Source organism: Hyaena hyaena, unplaced genomic scaffold (genome assembly GCF_003009895.1).
Source record: "Hyaena hyaena isolate Hyena2069 unplaced genomic scaffold, ASM300989v1 scaffold_601, whole genome shotgun sequence".
Taxonomy (NCBI): domain Eukaryota; kingdom Metazoa; phylum Chordata; class Mammalia; order Carnivora; family Hyaenidae; genus Hyaena; species Hyaena hyaena.
In genome coordinates this window covers 585,692-601,399 of record NW_024081232.1, presented here as the reverse complement: position 1 = coordinate 601,399, position 15,708 = coordinate 585,692, and the positions used below count along the sequence as shown (strand labels likewise).

The 15,708-nt window shown below is 38.2% G+C and overlaps 1 protein-coding gene across 9 annotated transcripts in view; it reads right to left on the bottom strand.

The window, feature by feature from the left end:
* Positions 1-14,302, bottom strand: part of ZZZ3 (zinc finger ZZ-type containing 3) — a 97,080-nt gene extending 82,778 nt beyond the window's left edge. For 8 of the 9 annotated variants that reach the window (XR_005532629.1, XM_039257040.1, XM_039257038.1 and 5 more), the window contains exon 1: positions 14,220-14,302. The gene's annotated coding sequence lies outside the window, so the exon portion shown is untranslated. Of the gene's footprint in view, positions 1-6,942; positions 7,027-14,219 lie in introns of those variants that run through there. The other variant, XM_039257039.1, reaches the window with a different exon arrangement.
* Between the last annotated feature and the right edge of the window lie 1,406 nt (positions 14,303-15,708).

Genomic DNA, 15,708 nt, shown 5'->3' with positions numbered 1-15,708 from the left:
CCCAAGACAATTTTAGATTTAGGCTAACTGATGTATTATTTCATTTCATCTTATCTAATAAACCTAATCAACAACTTGAACTTTAAGTATAATCTGGTATTTCTTTTTTTTTTTTTTAAATGTTTTATTTATTTCTAGGAGAGAAAGAGAGAGAGAGAGCGTGAGCAGGGGAGGGTCAGAGAGAGAGGGAGTCACAGACTGAAACAGGCTCCAGGCTCTGAGCTGGCAGTCAGCACAGAGCCCGACGCGGGGCTCGAACCCACGAACCGCGAGATCATGACCTAAGCGAAAGTCGGACACTTAACCGACTAAGCCACCCGGGCGCCCCTGGTATTTCTATTTTTAACAAGAAAAAAATCCTTTCCAAAAGAGTATGACTAGAGGTGTAAGGATGAGAAGGGTCTCGGATTTTTTTTAAATTTCTGCACATCTTTAAAAAGAAAAAATAAATAAATAAAACCTGAAGACAGCATATCATAAATATAGCCAAATCAATAAAGGTTAAAAGAAACATATTTCACATTTGAGGTAGCAACAATCTTTATCAGAGAAATACACAAATGCCAAATTCCAAAACCTTATTATCAAACTTCAGACTAAACACATACCTCAGGAACCACTGCCAAAAATGTCACTTCATTCCACTGTTTTAAGTGCATGGCCAAACTTCCTACAGTAAGAAAACTCAGAGTATAAAACACTATTTACCAAGGAACACATGACATAAAAAGATGTCAAGTGTCATCAAATCCCCTATGAGTTTTATGCTCTCCTGCCTTAGAGTCTATTTTCTGGTTTTATTAGACTGACGTGCTGCCTACTGTGCTAAGGAGGCACCTTATTTTCTGGTTTTAATATCAAACACTTACCACTAAAGTCTTTTATCTTTTTATATATTTTCTTTCTACAAGACCCCTTTTCCTAATCAGTATGTTCACCAGAAGATAAAAGCATCAAAATATTATAGAAGATACCTAAATTCAATATTCCAAATTAAATCCTGCTTTATATCTAAGCCAGTTTTGATGTTTTCATTTTTCACTAAAAAGTTTTATCTTTATGAAGAAGAAACAAATTAATGTAATTTCAGCATCAATTTCATCATATAGAGCTATGGAAATTTTTTTTTCTTGTGTTTATTTTGAGAGAGAGAGAGAGAGCATGAGAAGGAAAGGGACAGGGGGTGGGGGTGGGGGTGAGACAGGCTCTGTGCTAACAGCAGCGAGCCCAATGAGGGGCTCGAGCAGTGGAAGGACAGAGAGGAGAGAGAGAATCCTAAGCAAACTCCCTGCTCTCAGCACAGAGCCCCAACAGAGGCTCAATCTTATGAACTGGGAGATCATAACGAAGCAGGCTCTGTGCTAACAGCAGCAAAGGAAAGAGAGGAGGAAAGAGAGAATCCTAAGCAATCTCCCTGCTCTCAGCACAGAGCCCCAACAGAGGCTCAATCTTACGAACTGGGAGATTGTAACCTAAACCGAAATCAAGAATCTGTAGCTTAATCAACTAAGCCACCCAGATGCCCCTAAAATAACCTTTCTTAAAAAGTGTGAAGGGGTGCCTGGCTCAGTTAAGTGGCTGACATTTGGTCCCCCTGGTCTCTGCTGACGTCATCATCTTGTGGTTCATATGAGTTCTAGCCCCCTGCCAGGCTTTGTGCTACTGTGTGGAGCCTGCTTGGGAATCCCTTTCTCTTTCTCTGTTCCTCCCCTGCTTGTGTGTGGACACTCACTTGCAAAATAAACTTTAAAAAAAGTGTTAAAAAGGGGGGCAGGGCACCAGGTTGGCTCAGTTGGTGGAGCTTGTGACTGTTGGTCTTGGGGCTGTGTGTTAGAGCCCCATATTGGGTGTGGAGATTACTTAATTTTACAAACACAACTACATATTTATCCAAAGCATTAATAAAAATATTTAAAAGGACAAGGACAAAAATAGCCATTTTAGATATATCTCTACGTTCGATACTGATTCCTTTTGAACACTTTTTAAAGTTGTTGTTGTTCTTAATGCTGATAAGCTAACCTGTACATCTGTACCTCACCTTCAAGGATGGAAAATGATTTCAAAAACTACTATTTTCTTTTTTAAAAATAAGATCTTATAACTTTCTAGCCTTATGACATACTTTGAGTCACCACAAACTAAGTAGGCTCCACACCCAATGTGGGGCTTAAACTTAAAACTCTGAGATCTAGGGTCTCCTGCTCTACCTGAGCCAGTCAGGCACACCCAGAGTCACCCCAAATTAACAAAAGCTATCAACACTTCTCAGTTCCTTTATGTCACTTAGATGATCTAAAACCTGTGCAGCATTAGCCAGATAGGTAGAAAAGGACTCTCGGAATCCAATCAAGTGGTGAAGCACCTTGGATTTACAGAACTTGTTCAGGCAATGGAGTTAAAAAGCAGTTACAAAATATTTACAAAAGGCCTTAAACATGAATTCAGAAGAAACCAAAATGGCACTGTCTGGTTGGAGTTTCAGTTATCATAGAGATGAGTGTTAAAGGTTCAAGTACTCTCTCTGTGGCTTAAGAAAAACCACCTGGACAAAGGCAGCTTCCAAGGCCAATGTCAGGCTGATAATCAGATGGTAACTGATTAGTCTGACAGTAAGATGATAAGAGATGGTAACTGATCTCTGGTCATAAACTGTGTCACAGAAATTTCAACTTGTTTGAGACAACAAAACTGTTTCCTTAAGTACTACCAACCTCCAAAGCAAACTGGAACTAAATAATTAAATTAAGTATGTCAAGGGGTGCCTGGGTGGCTTAGTCGGTTAAGCGTCCGACTTTCGCTTAGGTCATGATCTCACTGTTCGTGGGTTCGAGCCCCGCGTCGGGCTCTGTGCTGACTGCCAGCTCAGAGCCTGGAGCCTGTTTCAGTCTGTGACTCCCTCTCTCTCTGACCCTCCCCTGCTCGTGCTGTCTCTCTCTCTCTCCTAGAAATAAATAAAACATTTAAAAAAAATTAAACAAATAAACAAATACAGTCCTTGAATACAGGACACTTACCAGTGTGCAAAATTTCATCTGAAACCCTATCCACTAAGGGTTGTCTCATTAAAATTACATGTAAGGACAAAATATGTAAGAGAACAATTTGGATAAGTAACACCTGATGATTAAACTTAAGAGAATGTATTTTTAAAGACCAAAATATTCAGATCGTATCTACTTCCAGTTTTGTTTTTCTACCTAAAACACAGTATTTTAGCAAAAACAGTCCTGGAATATAAGACCTTGAAGAAAATTCAGGTCACTGTAAAATAGAATACAAAAAAAAATTAGAAACAACATACACTACGGTGCTGAAAACAAGGAAGGACAAATATAAAGCAACATAAATGGTCCTATAATACCTCACTCCAAAAGCAGAGTTTGAATGTTTAGGTTCCTATCCCATTGAGAAAAACAGTACCATCCTTACTATGTTGTTGAGAAGACTGAATGGTGAATACAATATTTATATGCATCTAGTACAGAGCAAATCTTCAGTAACTCTTAATTTTTAATACTTGTTTCTGTTTTTTTTTTGTTTAAAGTAAGCTCTACATCCAAAGTGGGCCTTGAACTCACAACCTCAAAATCTACCTACAGAGACAGCCAGGTGCCCCAATATGTATTTCTTCTATAATTTTTTTTTTAACTCTAAACTATACTCCCAACATGGGGCTCAAACCTACCAACTCAAGATCAAGTCACATGATCCACTAACCAAGGCAGCCAAACACCCCTAGTTTTATAATCATCATCTACAGCAACCCTACACAATCTCCAATATACATTTTAAAAATGACTGGGACCCTCGTTAAAATGAGACTGTTATTCAGGAGATTTGGGTTGGGCCTGAAATTTGCATTTCTAACAAATTCAAGTGCCCAGGAAGGACACTTCTGAATTACACCCAGGGTTCTGAAAATTTAGCACATATCGGAATCACCTGAAGGGCTAGTTTAAAACACAGATTTCTGGGTTACAGCCCAGAGTCTGGGAGAAAATGCATTTGTAACAAGTTCCCATATGCTGCTATCCTGCTATTCCCATTTTGAGAGCCACTGCTTGAAACTTCTCAGCTACAATGTACATCAGAATCACTTGTGGGATATGTGTTTATTGTTTATAGGTGGGTGCCCTGACTAGTATTAGTCCTCAAAGTGTGGTCTCCTGGTAAATCTGAAACTGTAGCAGTAGGGGATAGCCATCCATTATTTAAAACAAAACTTACTGGTGATTATGATGCATGCTAAAGTCTGACAACCACTGCTTATCATTACAAATAAATCAGAATTTCCTTGACAAAATTTTGCTGACTACAGGAAGATAAGTACCTACCTATGTGGCTTAACTCTAACTGGGAGTGTCCTGACTCATTCGCCAAGTAAGAACAGCATTTACTCGGATCACGAGGTGGCTCGGTCTTGGTTAAGTGTGGTCCTTCAGCTCAGGTCATGATGTCACAGTTTGTGGGTTAGAGTCCCTGCACTGGGCTCTGCACTGCAGGTGTGGAGGCTGCTTGGAATTCTCTCTCTCTCTCTCTCTCTCTCTCTCTCTCTCCCCTCGCCCATAATAAATAAACTTTAAAAAACACACACACACACAATTTATTCAGATTTAGCGTTTAACTCTATAACAGTTAAAAAAGTCCATTACTCTCTCCTTCATTCTTCAAGAGATGTTCTCCCATATCATGTTCCCGTGAAGTTAGACATTTAAAATCTCCAGGCAAAAAGAAAACTTTAGAAATTAGTCTAAAACTTTGTATAACATTTAATTTCTACACAAGCTCAGCAAATAAAAGATCACTAGAGTCCAAAATGTAGGTGCATGCTACTCTTAAATTATTCTGGAACAAAATTCTTAATTTGAATAGTTACAGGCCATTTATAATATTCTGGTCCTTAGCTATTACTGACTGATCATGAACAAAATTAGTTTACAAAGAAAATTAAGTGTCTCTTCCAGGATAACTGTGGGACTTATATGAAAGAAAAATTAAGTGGAGAAACACAAAATATCTTTCATTATGCCTTTTTTCAAGTTAAAAAAGTAAAATAGAAGGGGTAGAAAAGAAAAGAAACGGAGAATTTGTGACAAGAAAGTTGCACTTATATTTGAAGGCTGCCTGAAAGAGGATATAAACTAGGTAAAAGGCTTTTAGCTGATTCTCAATTTTTTAATAACCTGTAACTTGATTTTATAATATGCACACCACAATGTTACGCTGTTTATAAATATAAAATAAGTATCTTTAAAGTAAAATGGCTTAAACAAATTGGGACATTTTTCTTGGGGAGAGGGACCCTCACAATATTCTTTAAAATAACAGAGGATACCACAGGGTGTCTGTCATAAAATTAGAATAGGAATCACTGCTTGAAAGGAATTCAAAGAATGAAAAGAAAGCTGCCAAGTCATAGGATAAAAAGTCCAAAAAGCCATTAGTTGTTCAGGAATGCTGTACCGAAATGTTCAAAACAAAATTATTAAGGGGAAGTGGGGAGGAAACTGAAGTACTACTGTAGGCCAATCAGAGACACAAAGTAAAAGTATCCTCTTTGCCCAAATTACACTAAAACACACAAAGGGTCTACCAATTTATCTGAAAACAAGAAAGCAAGGCTTTTCTTTGATGTCCTCTTCTAAGAGGTTTTTTTTTTAATCTTTATTTGAGAGAGAGAGAGAGAGAGAGAGAGAACAAGGGAGGAACAGAGAGAGAGAGGGAGACACAGAATCCCAAGCAGGCTCCAGGCTCTGAGCGGTCAGCATAGAGCCCAACAAGGGGCTCAAACTCAAACCAGAAGATCATGACCTAAGCAGAAGTTAGGCACTCAACCAACTGAGCCACCCAGGCACCCCAAGAGTCCGTAAAATCTTGAATGCGATGAGGAAAATTCTAAGTCAAAGAGCTGAGATCTCCAGGTATAAATTACGTTGAGTTCTACGATTTCTAAAGCAGAATAAAAATGCAATGATGTTGATAAACAATATTAAAGTTCAAAAACAGGCAAAAATATTCTATAGTACCAAACATCAAAATAATGGTTTCCCATGGGACGGGAGTAGTGTTTAATGACCAGAATACGACACAAAACAGTTTTTAAGATTCTGATAATGTGCTGCTTCCTAGTAATGATTACACAGGTACATTTACATTTTGAAAATTCAGTAAACTATACACTTAGGTATACTTTGTGTACACTATACTATAATCATATTTACATTTATTTAAAAGCAGGGAGCAAATAAAGGACATTTCTCCCTCAGAAAATGAAATGTTACTGCAAAAACAAGCATTAAAAATTTCTATTTAGTTGAGCCAGTTGAGATTAAGAATTACAGGGGCACCTGACTGGCTCAGTCAGAACAGCATTCGATTGATGATCTCAGGGTTGTGAGTTCCAACCCTGGATTAGGTATAGAGATTATTTAAATAAAGAAGGAAACTTTAAAAATTACAAGTTTGGGGTGACTATAGTTAAGATAGATAAGTATTACAAAGTTCCTTAAGGGATATCATTTAGATTAATCTTACAAATACACGCATCTTTCGCAGAAGAAAAAAATCTTAGCACCTCCCTCTATAACACTGTCAAGCTAAAAAAAAAAAAAAAAAAAATTATTCCACCTTATTTCTGAAACACAATAAATCTGCTTCCTAATGGAGAAGTGTATATATGAACTGCAAGATAGGTTTTCCTTAAGCTTCTGACCAATTTAAAAAAAATAAAAAACTAGTAAGAAAAGTGTAAGTGCATGCCAGAATACAATTAGCAACTTTTATTCCTGGATCACTTCAGTGCTATCTTGTAAAATCAACTTATTCCTTATGAAGTAAGCAGAATTCCTTCTGATAGCAATAAAAGGTATAAATTATGTTTCAATCTCTTTAAATCTCATCCCAATCCAAGTCAGAAAGAAATTTCATCCCATCATTCACCTGCAATTCTCTTTATGTAATCCCCAAGCACAGGACACACATTTTTTCAAATATTTATTATGATTTCACACTCACAAAGTTAATCTGGCTTTTCTTCCTAGCATTAATGTAATCACACCAATCTGTAAACAACAGAAAATGTTAGTCATTACTTAATAAAATATTAGCTTTGGAACCTTCAGCTTTAAAGTGTAAATAGGTAAAAATAGCTTCCTTTCTTAAAAAATTATTTCAAGATCTTGAATATTTTGTAAAGAAAAAAACCACACTTCCATAAACAATAAAAACTTTCGATATTAAAAATGTTCTCCTCAGCATAGATGCCCTCACTAATGCTCACCTGGAACTTCTTATTCATTATTAAGTGTCAGTAAACATGCCATACTGCTGTTCTTAACAATTGAAAAAGAAAGGTATTATGACTCTGTAACTTAATTTCTAGAGTTAGAATTTCTATTTCTAGAGTTAGCCAATTTCTAGAATTGGCTAATTCTGCCAATTAGCACTTTTTCATTAAACAGATTAGAGGCTAATAATGATGTCACACTACACATTGCTATTTAATAAAGGAAACACTTTAAGCAAACATCCTAAATTGTTGACCTTGGCATTTTAATTCTCTAAGTCCACAAAAATTTACCAAAGTAGTTTTTCTCTTTATTACCTCTAATACTGTACTCTTAAGTAGTTTCATATTTTGTCCATTCAAGAAAGGAGAAATTGCTTCATTTAATTCTACTTAATTCTGCGGTATGGGAAAAGAATTTCAAGTTTTGACTGATAAGAAAAGGAGTTATAAAACACTGTTTTGTACAGAATAAGCTTTATTATCCTCAATTTGCAGAACGCTCTTAAAAATCAGTACAAAAACAAATATCACAATAAAAAGACACCGGGTCAAAAGATAAATGTGTCATAAGAATCATCTAAAAATCAATGCTAACATTTTTTTAAGTCTGGGGTAAAAATATAAAATAAAAAACATTTAAAATGTAAAAATAAAACACGAAACAATGGAAAATAAAAATTATTTAATACAGTTGAGACAATTACCAATTTGGAGGAAAACATTTATATTCTCACTTCACACCAATACCAGATGGGGTAAAAAGTTAAATTTATTTAAATCTAACTTAGAAAAACTAAAAGAGACCGTTATTAAATCAGTATTGTTTATTTATTACATTTCCAGAGAAGCAATTTCAGAAGTTCAAAAGTGAACAAACTTAGGTCAAAAGATTTGATTACTTACATTAATTTTGAAATTGTTTACCTTAATTTACAAACAATATACATCTGTTAAGCATGTTTCACCTTAGTAGTAATCTAAGAAAAAAAAAGTGGTATAACTTATACCTTACTAAGTATTTATAAATAATACTTAATGTAGAAGTAAAGAGTAATAGCCACTTCAACATGAACATAAATTGATCCTTTTGATAAATAGTGTGACAAATAGGTTTTAAAAGCCTTTAAAAACACACCTAAAAATCACTTCTGATGTTGGCAATATACTAGGAGATACTGCTATATACAGGAAAATACCTTATGTATAAACGTTCTTCACACTGTTATTTATAATACGCAAAAAATTAGGATAGGGGAATGATACATGGGACATCATACAACCATTTATAATTATGGTTATGAAGGCTCATTGTGAGAATGGAAAATTGTTACCCAACATTAGGTTAGAAAGTATGACATGGCATTAAATATGTTTTATCCACAAGTATATAAAAGATGTATTTTTTAAATAATGCAAGAAATATATCAAGATTTTAATATGGTTATATTAATTCCTCACATTTAAAATCCTCAAGCCAGTCATTAAAGTCATTAAAACACACCACATAACACACTTTATACCTAAATCAAATACTATTTACCATTATACTACCAATGAAGAGAACATACAGTTTAAACTCATATTAAAAGAGACTGAAAAGGCAAGCAAAGCAACAAAGAAAATCCACTACAAAATGAAACAGTTCTCACCTTGGAAAACTCATCAGGGCTAAGGATGGAGACTCGGTATCATGGTTCAAAACTAAAGGGGCACCTGGGTGGCTCAGCTGGTTAAGCGTCGAACTCTTGATTTTGGCTCAGTTCATGATCTCACAGTTTACGAGATTGAGCCCTGTATCACGCTCTGCACTGACAGCATGGAGCCTGCTTGGGATTCTCTCTCTGCCCCTCCCCCACACACTCTCTCAAAATAATTAAACAAACATTTAAAAAAACACAAAACTATAGGGGCGCCTGGGTGGCTCAGTCAGTTAGGTGTCCAACTTCAACTTAGGTCATAATCTCACAGTTCGTGAGTTTCAGCCCCACGTCCACTCTGTGCTGACAACCTGGAGCCTGCCTCTGTGTCTGTGTCTCTCTCTGCCTCTCCCCTATTCACACTGTTTCTTTTTCAAAAATAAACAAACATTAAAAAATATTTTTTTAAACCACAGAACTTAATTATACGAACTGCTCATTTACTACTTCTAATTATTTGCTTTGAAAATTTCTTTATTAGTAACGGTGCTAGTCTTTAGACAACTGGTTATTACTGACATCAAATATTAAATGTAATAGAACCTTATTTAGGAGGTTATCCCTTGAATTAATATGGAAATTAATAAATAGATAAAAGCAGTAAAATAAAACAAAGGAAATGTCACACACAACAGCATCATTTTTATTTGGTATCATCAGATGAGTTCTATAGGTCAATTTTCCAGAAAGCTGAAATGCATTAATTAAGAAAGCTTTGAAAATGTTTTCCCTTATAATAATCTTTTAAAAAGACACCAATTTCTCACTTCCTTAAACACAGTACACAGAATAAAAGTTTATGATTAAGGTCATCGTGTGACACACCATGGACTGCACCACTCTGCAATACTGTGATTCCCTCAGAAGGTAATGATTACAGAACTGTATGTCTCTGTGTAACGGCCTTAAAGCACTATTCTTCTATTCTCCTAAAATAGTTCCATCTATTTTTTAATAGTTTTTCTTCCTTTTCTCTTGAAACATAATGACATTTCAGCTCTCAGTGTGCCTAGCTCCAGTGGCCAATCCTGTGGATTTTGATCTGTGGGATAAAAAATCAGATAGCCAATCCTGTTGGGGCTGCAAAACTTATCTACTCCACTTAGGGATTTCTGAATAAAGACTGCAAGCTTATGGTATTTGCTTACAGTTATTTTGACGGCTCAGGATTCCTGCTGTTTCAAATGGCTAAGATCACTATATCACTCAAAAAATGTTTGCTGAATTACATAAATATTATGGAGTTTCTAATAATAATGACTGAATAGTTTGATAGTCTCCTCAGGGAAAGTTACTGAACTCACTGGTCTCTGACAAGACAAAAAAAGACCTACCTAAATGAGAAAGAACAGCTGAAAAGAAAAAAACAGAAAGAGGTGAGAAGGACAAGTTCAAAAAAAATAGCAAAGTCTATACTTACATGGTATTAGAAGTCAACACTTAACACTCTGGGAAATATTCACTGTTCACTGTTTTTAAAGTATAATTACAGTAGTTATCAGTGTTAACTACAGAAATTTGCACCACAATGTATACCACATCTATATTAAATACTACTTTAAAAGCCGAAAAGTCTTCTAGCAAAATACTCCTTGTAGTTAAATCCAAACTCAATTTTCACATGAAATTAGATTTTTTAAAAAAAAGCACGCAACATATTTTCATTGACATTTCTAGCCAAGTAAGTTCCTGCAATCTCTCTCAGACACTGGTTCAAGTACAGGTAAGAAATAAAATTTATATTCTCGATATAGTAATATGTAACATAGGAATCACACTATAGTTTACAAAGTTATACATCTATGAAAGTTAGTATTGTGTCAGTCCCTAAGAAAAAAATCCAAGTGAGGACAGAGCAGTATTGTATTATCAATGTTATTAATTTCTTCTAATCACTGAAGCTCATCAGCTCTCACAGATCACTTTTATGACAGTTAATAAATGAGAAAAAGAAAAATAAAATTTCTTGGTTATTTAACTCAAGCAAACTCTAATCATAAAATATACTGCTCCCCCTCCTTAGATTTTCTCAGGATATTTCTATCCAGTATTTCAGATAAACACTCATCTCTAAAAGACTAGAATTCCCAAAATCCACTACCAGAAAGTTTATAAAACAAAACTGTAAGAAACATATAGTACTGCAAGGATCAGATGCACATGGGAACTACCTTACACTTTAGGCCCAATTACCAAGCATAACTTTGTAGATACCTTTTGCAAAGGCCATTATAGAATTGTGAACTTTGAGATTATTGCCATTTTGACAATTTCCTACTTCTAAAAATAATAAAATATATACAACAAATGTTACTTAACAAGAGGGCTTTACCTAACTAAAGAATTCACAAACTTGTAATTAAATATCAAACTCAATTGCTGATTTTTTATGACAAGTGATATCAAGCAATTTTGAGATGGTCTGAAAACAGCCTAAAAATGTAAAGAGGAAAAAAAAAAAAAAAAGCCTGAAATTACGGATTCCAAATTCTGGTCAACTCAAATTGCCCACAACCATCATGAATCTGCCTAGTCTTGGACCATGATCCTGTCAAACTTCTACCATCCTCTCTTTTCTGTGCAATCTCTCCAATTCCATTTCAATATCGCGCTAAAGACTCCCATGTCCCCTTTTCCTCTTTCCCACATCACACCTTTCAACACTCATTTTCACTCCCTTTCTTACTTGAACAATTACAATAGAAAATCACACTGTCCAAGAAGAATAGACACTTTTATGTAACTGATAAATAACACTGCTAGTAAGTGTCGGGGGGTGGGGGAGGAGAATACAAAAAACAATCATAAAATGTTGCAACTTCTGAGTATATGTACATTTGTTTGTATTAATTAGTGATATACTACCACTTTACTGTTGAGCTCACTAAATTGCATGGTCAGAACTATTTAAATGAGCTGGTAACTTTTTAAATACTAAACATAAAAATATTAAGCTCAACTGACAACATATTTATTTCTTTAAATTCTATTTTATTTTGGTGCAAAGCTACCAGCATACGAAATCTCCAGGATGAAAATAATGCCATCACTCACAATACTGTCATAAAACTGAACCAAAAAGTCGGCACAATTTTCTGTTTGGGGCGCAGTGCATTGAGAGTCTGACTTTTGATTTCAGCTCAGGTCATGATCTCACGTTTCGTGCCTAAGATTGAGGCCCGTGAAGGTCTTGGTGCTTGAAGCGTGCATCCTGCTAGGGATTCTTTCTCTTTCTCTGCCCCTACCTCTCTTTCTCTCAAAATAAATAAGTAAACAAAAACACCTATTTTTAAAGAAAATGCACATATACTTATCGAGGCAATAGGTATGTATCACTAAATAAAAATTTAGCAGAGTACAAAAATTTTTACTGATAGCTAATGTTGTGATAGTGTATCTCAAAACACCACTTCACTTCCTCCTCTTTTTAAAAAAAAAAAAATACATGGAATAAAACACAGCTACTGCTAAGAGTGGTTACAGCAATTTAAGACTGAGTAAGGCAACTCAGTAAGAGGGTAACAGGGAGCGTTTTACTATATATATTTCTCTGTATCAAGTGTAAAGGCAAATAACACTTCTGTAGTTTAAAAAAAATTTTTGAGTGGATTACCTAGTTATCTCATTAGTTTTGTAATTAACTCCCCACTACGAATACTAAATAAATCCAAAAACTGTCCAAAAAAAGAAAAGTTGCTATATTGTAAATTTATTTCTGATTAAGACACTGAAGGTTGGAGAAAAAATTAATTTTATGTCAAACTCATTTTAAAAAAAAACCCTAACTCAAACTTTGATACCAAAGTTTATGAAGAGAAGTTTGGTTTTAACTAAAATTTTGACTTAAGCCATTCCATTATTACCTTAACCATGTGACCTAAAACAAGCATCCTTGAACATCGAAGATGGCAACTTCATAATACAGCAGTAATCCAAATCATATCGATAATTATGAGTTACGAGGCACGTACAAAATTAAAAGAACGATTTTATTCTGACATCAGGTATTGTCAGAGATGTAAGTGCTCCTTCCAAATACTGCCAAAAGTTACTGTACACACAAAGTTAGTTAGAGTCACGAGGAAGTTATCAATGACCAGGTAAGTCGGAGTCAATGATGCTCAGAGAGAAAAACTAGAAGGCGCATAGTTTTAAGCGTCTGAGAATGACCAGTGGAGAAAGGTACTGCGGCAGAAACAAGCGACAGAATGGTTAACAGGTTTGGAATTCTTTAGAAAATGGCAACAAGGGAGAAAACTGACATGAACGTTTGAAAGTAAGAGCAACGCTATCCAATGGAATCATCACGACAGCGCAAGCATGGCTCTGGACTTCCAGGGAGTAGAGCGAGGGGGTGGAACTATCACCGGTGGGGGAAAGGGGCCGGGGCTGAGGGGTGCAGACGCTTCTGCAGGTGGCGGAGCGCCCGGGGGGGTGGGGAGGAGGATCCTGTCGCCTCACTGGGGTCAACGTACTCCCTTCGAGACTAAAGAAAGCTGGACCTAACACGTCTCCCGGCACCAAGAGGCACTCGCCCTCGGCCCCTCCCTAACAACTTGCCTTGCGGAAAGAGTTGCGGGTCCCAGGCCCCCGGAACCCAAGGCTTCGCCATCCAGGACAACTGCTCTGCCAACAAGGTCCCGCGAGAATCGAGAGATCTCGCGACATAAACCCAATAGCATCTCGCGAGTTTCCCCTGGAACCAACATGGCGGTACAGGGAAGTCGGTATTTCGGAACTTGGAAAGTGCTTCGTTAACGGACTGGAGAACTTGGATAACAAGGAATAGCAGGAAGTCTTTCTCGCCTTTTATTTCTCATCCTAACCCCCCTAGTAGAGAGGAAAAGCGATACAAAACCCTAAAATCTCCAATGATCACGGTTATACCACACAAACAACCTCCCTCTGCCTCAACCAGGCTCACAGCCTGTCACGTGGAAGCAGATTCTCGGCGTGCCGTCACGTGGGTAGCTACTGAGCGAGCGCGCGCTTGTCCTCCCAAGAGCCCTCCCCGCCCCCCTTTCGCCCGCGCACACGTGCGCGCGCACCCCCGCCCCACGTGGGGGCTTCGCCGTCGCTGCCGTCGCCGCCGCCGCCGCCTCCAACCCACCCCCTCCCAGCACTCAGCCCTAAATCCGGGTCCCAAAGCCGATGGTGCCCCAGGTTCCCTCCTCCTCCATTCTCTCTACCCCACGTCTGGCCGCCACCACGTGCCCCGAGCTACTGCTCACCTTCCGCGCGGGGCAGGGTGCCGCGGGCCACTCGGGAAGGCGCCGCCGCCGTGGCCGCTCTCTGCCCCTGCCACGGCACTTGCGCTGGTGGACGCCGCAGGAAGCTCGACAGCGGCGCCGCGGCGCTTCCAGGTGGGTCCCCGCCTCCCGCTCCTGCCACTTCCCGCAGCACCAGCGGCTCCTTCCGGTCCCCTCCTCTCTCGCTGGGACGGGCGGGCGTCGGCGGCAGCAGGCGAGCTCACTACACCGCCTGGTGGTAACCGCGGCCCGTGCAGCGCGGGCGAGCTGGGGGCACCCGAGGTCCGCCCTCGCCCCTGGGCGAGGGTTGGTCTTTGGAGCGCAGGACCCGGTTCTTCCCCTCTAATAGGCTAAGTCGGCCCTGCCCCTAGAGCAAAGGCGTCGCTGTAGCTCCCCTGTTGGAAGTCCGCTCCGTCGTGCCCTCTGTGGCCTCTTGAAAGGTTTGTACACACTAGCTCCCTTAGCGGGGTGTTCTCAAGCTGTAGTTATGTATACTCCTGCCTGCTTCATCTCCAGACAAACAGCCCCCTTGCTCACCCCTCTGGCTTTCTGGCTGTTCCTACAACACGCAGGCTCTCAGACTTCAGCTTGCTGTTCCCTCTGGCTAGAACTCTTCAGATGTAAGTCGTTGATGTTCGATGCGTAGTTCCAGTCTCTTCTCGAAGGTCAACATGAGGCTTCCAGGCCACTGTATCCAAAAGAGCACACTGGCACCACCAACCTTACTCTTCACCTGCTTATTTTTCTTAGCGACAGTTGTCATTTCCAGACTTTGTCGGTCTCCTGCCACCAAGAATGTGAAATCCATAAAAACAGGGACTCTGACTTTTGCTCATTGCTGTATCCCCAGACCTGTGTCAGGCACAAAGCAGTGTTTAATAAATACTGTGTTAAAACATGTCAGTAGGGGCGCCTGGCTGGCTCAGTGTTCAGGACCCACCTTGGGTGCAGAGATTACTTAAGTAAATTTTTAAAACAAATAATAAAACGTGTCAACAAACTACAATGAGCATGCAGGAAAATAAAGCCCAATAAACATTGACGGAGATAAATACTTCCTTTGGGTTCATTGTTCTTGACAATCTCACCATTTATGAGCTGTGGGAAAGCTGAGCTACATCTTCCCTGTTTATAAGAAAATTATATTCCAAAAATACAAAAACCAGTGATAGAAGCCATTTTAACTGGAGCTCTTCTGCATTTGTCAGGTACCGCTTCATTGCTTTTGTTTTCCTTGTTTTTGGAACTTTTTTCAGGCAAGTGAATATATGTGCCTCGTTTTTTTCTGCTAAGTTACTAAATGTTGAATTGACTTTTTATATTTGCTTTAGTTGAGAGTCCAACTCAAAATAACATCTGCTTGCAGACAAAAGGTGGCAGATATATTTTTATATTAACACATCAACATGCCTTTACTGAACCTAATTGGTTCCAGACCCTATTCTAGGGCTAGAGTCACAAAAACAAACAA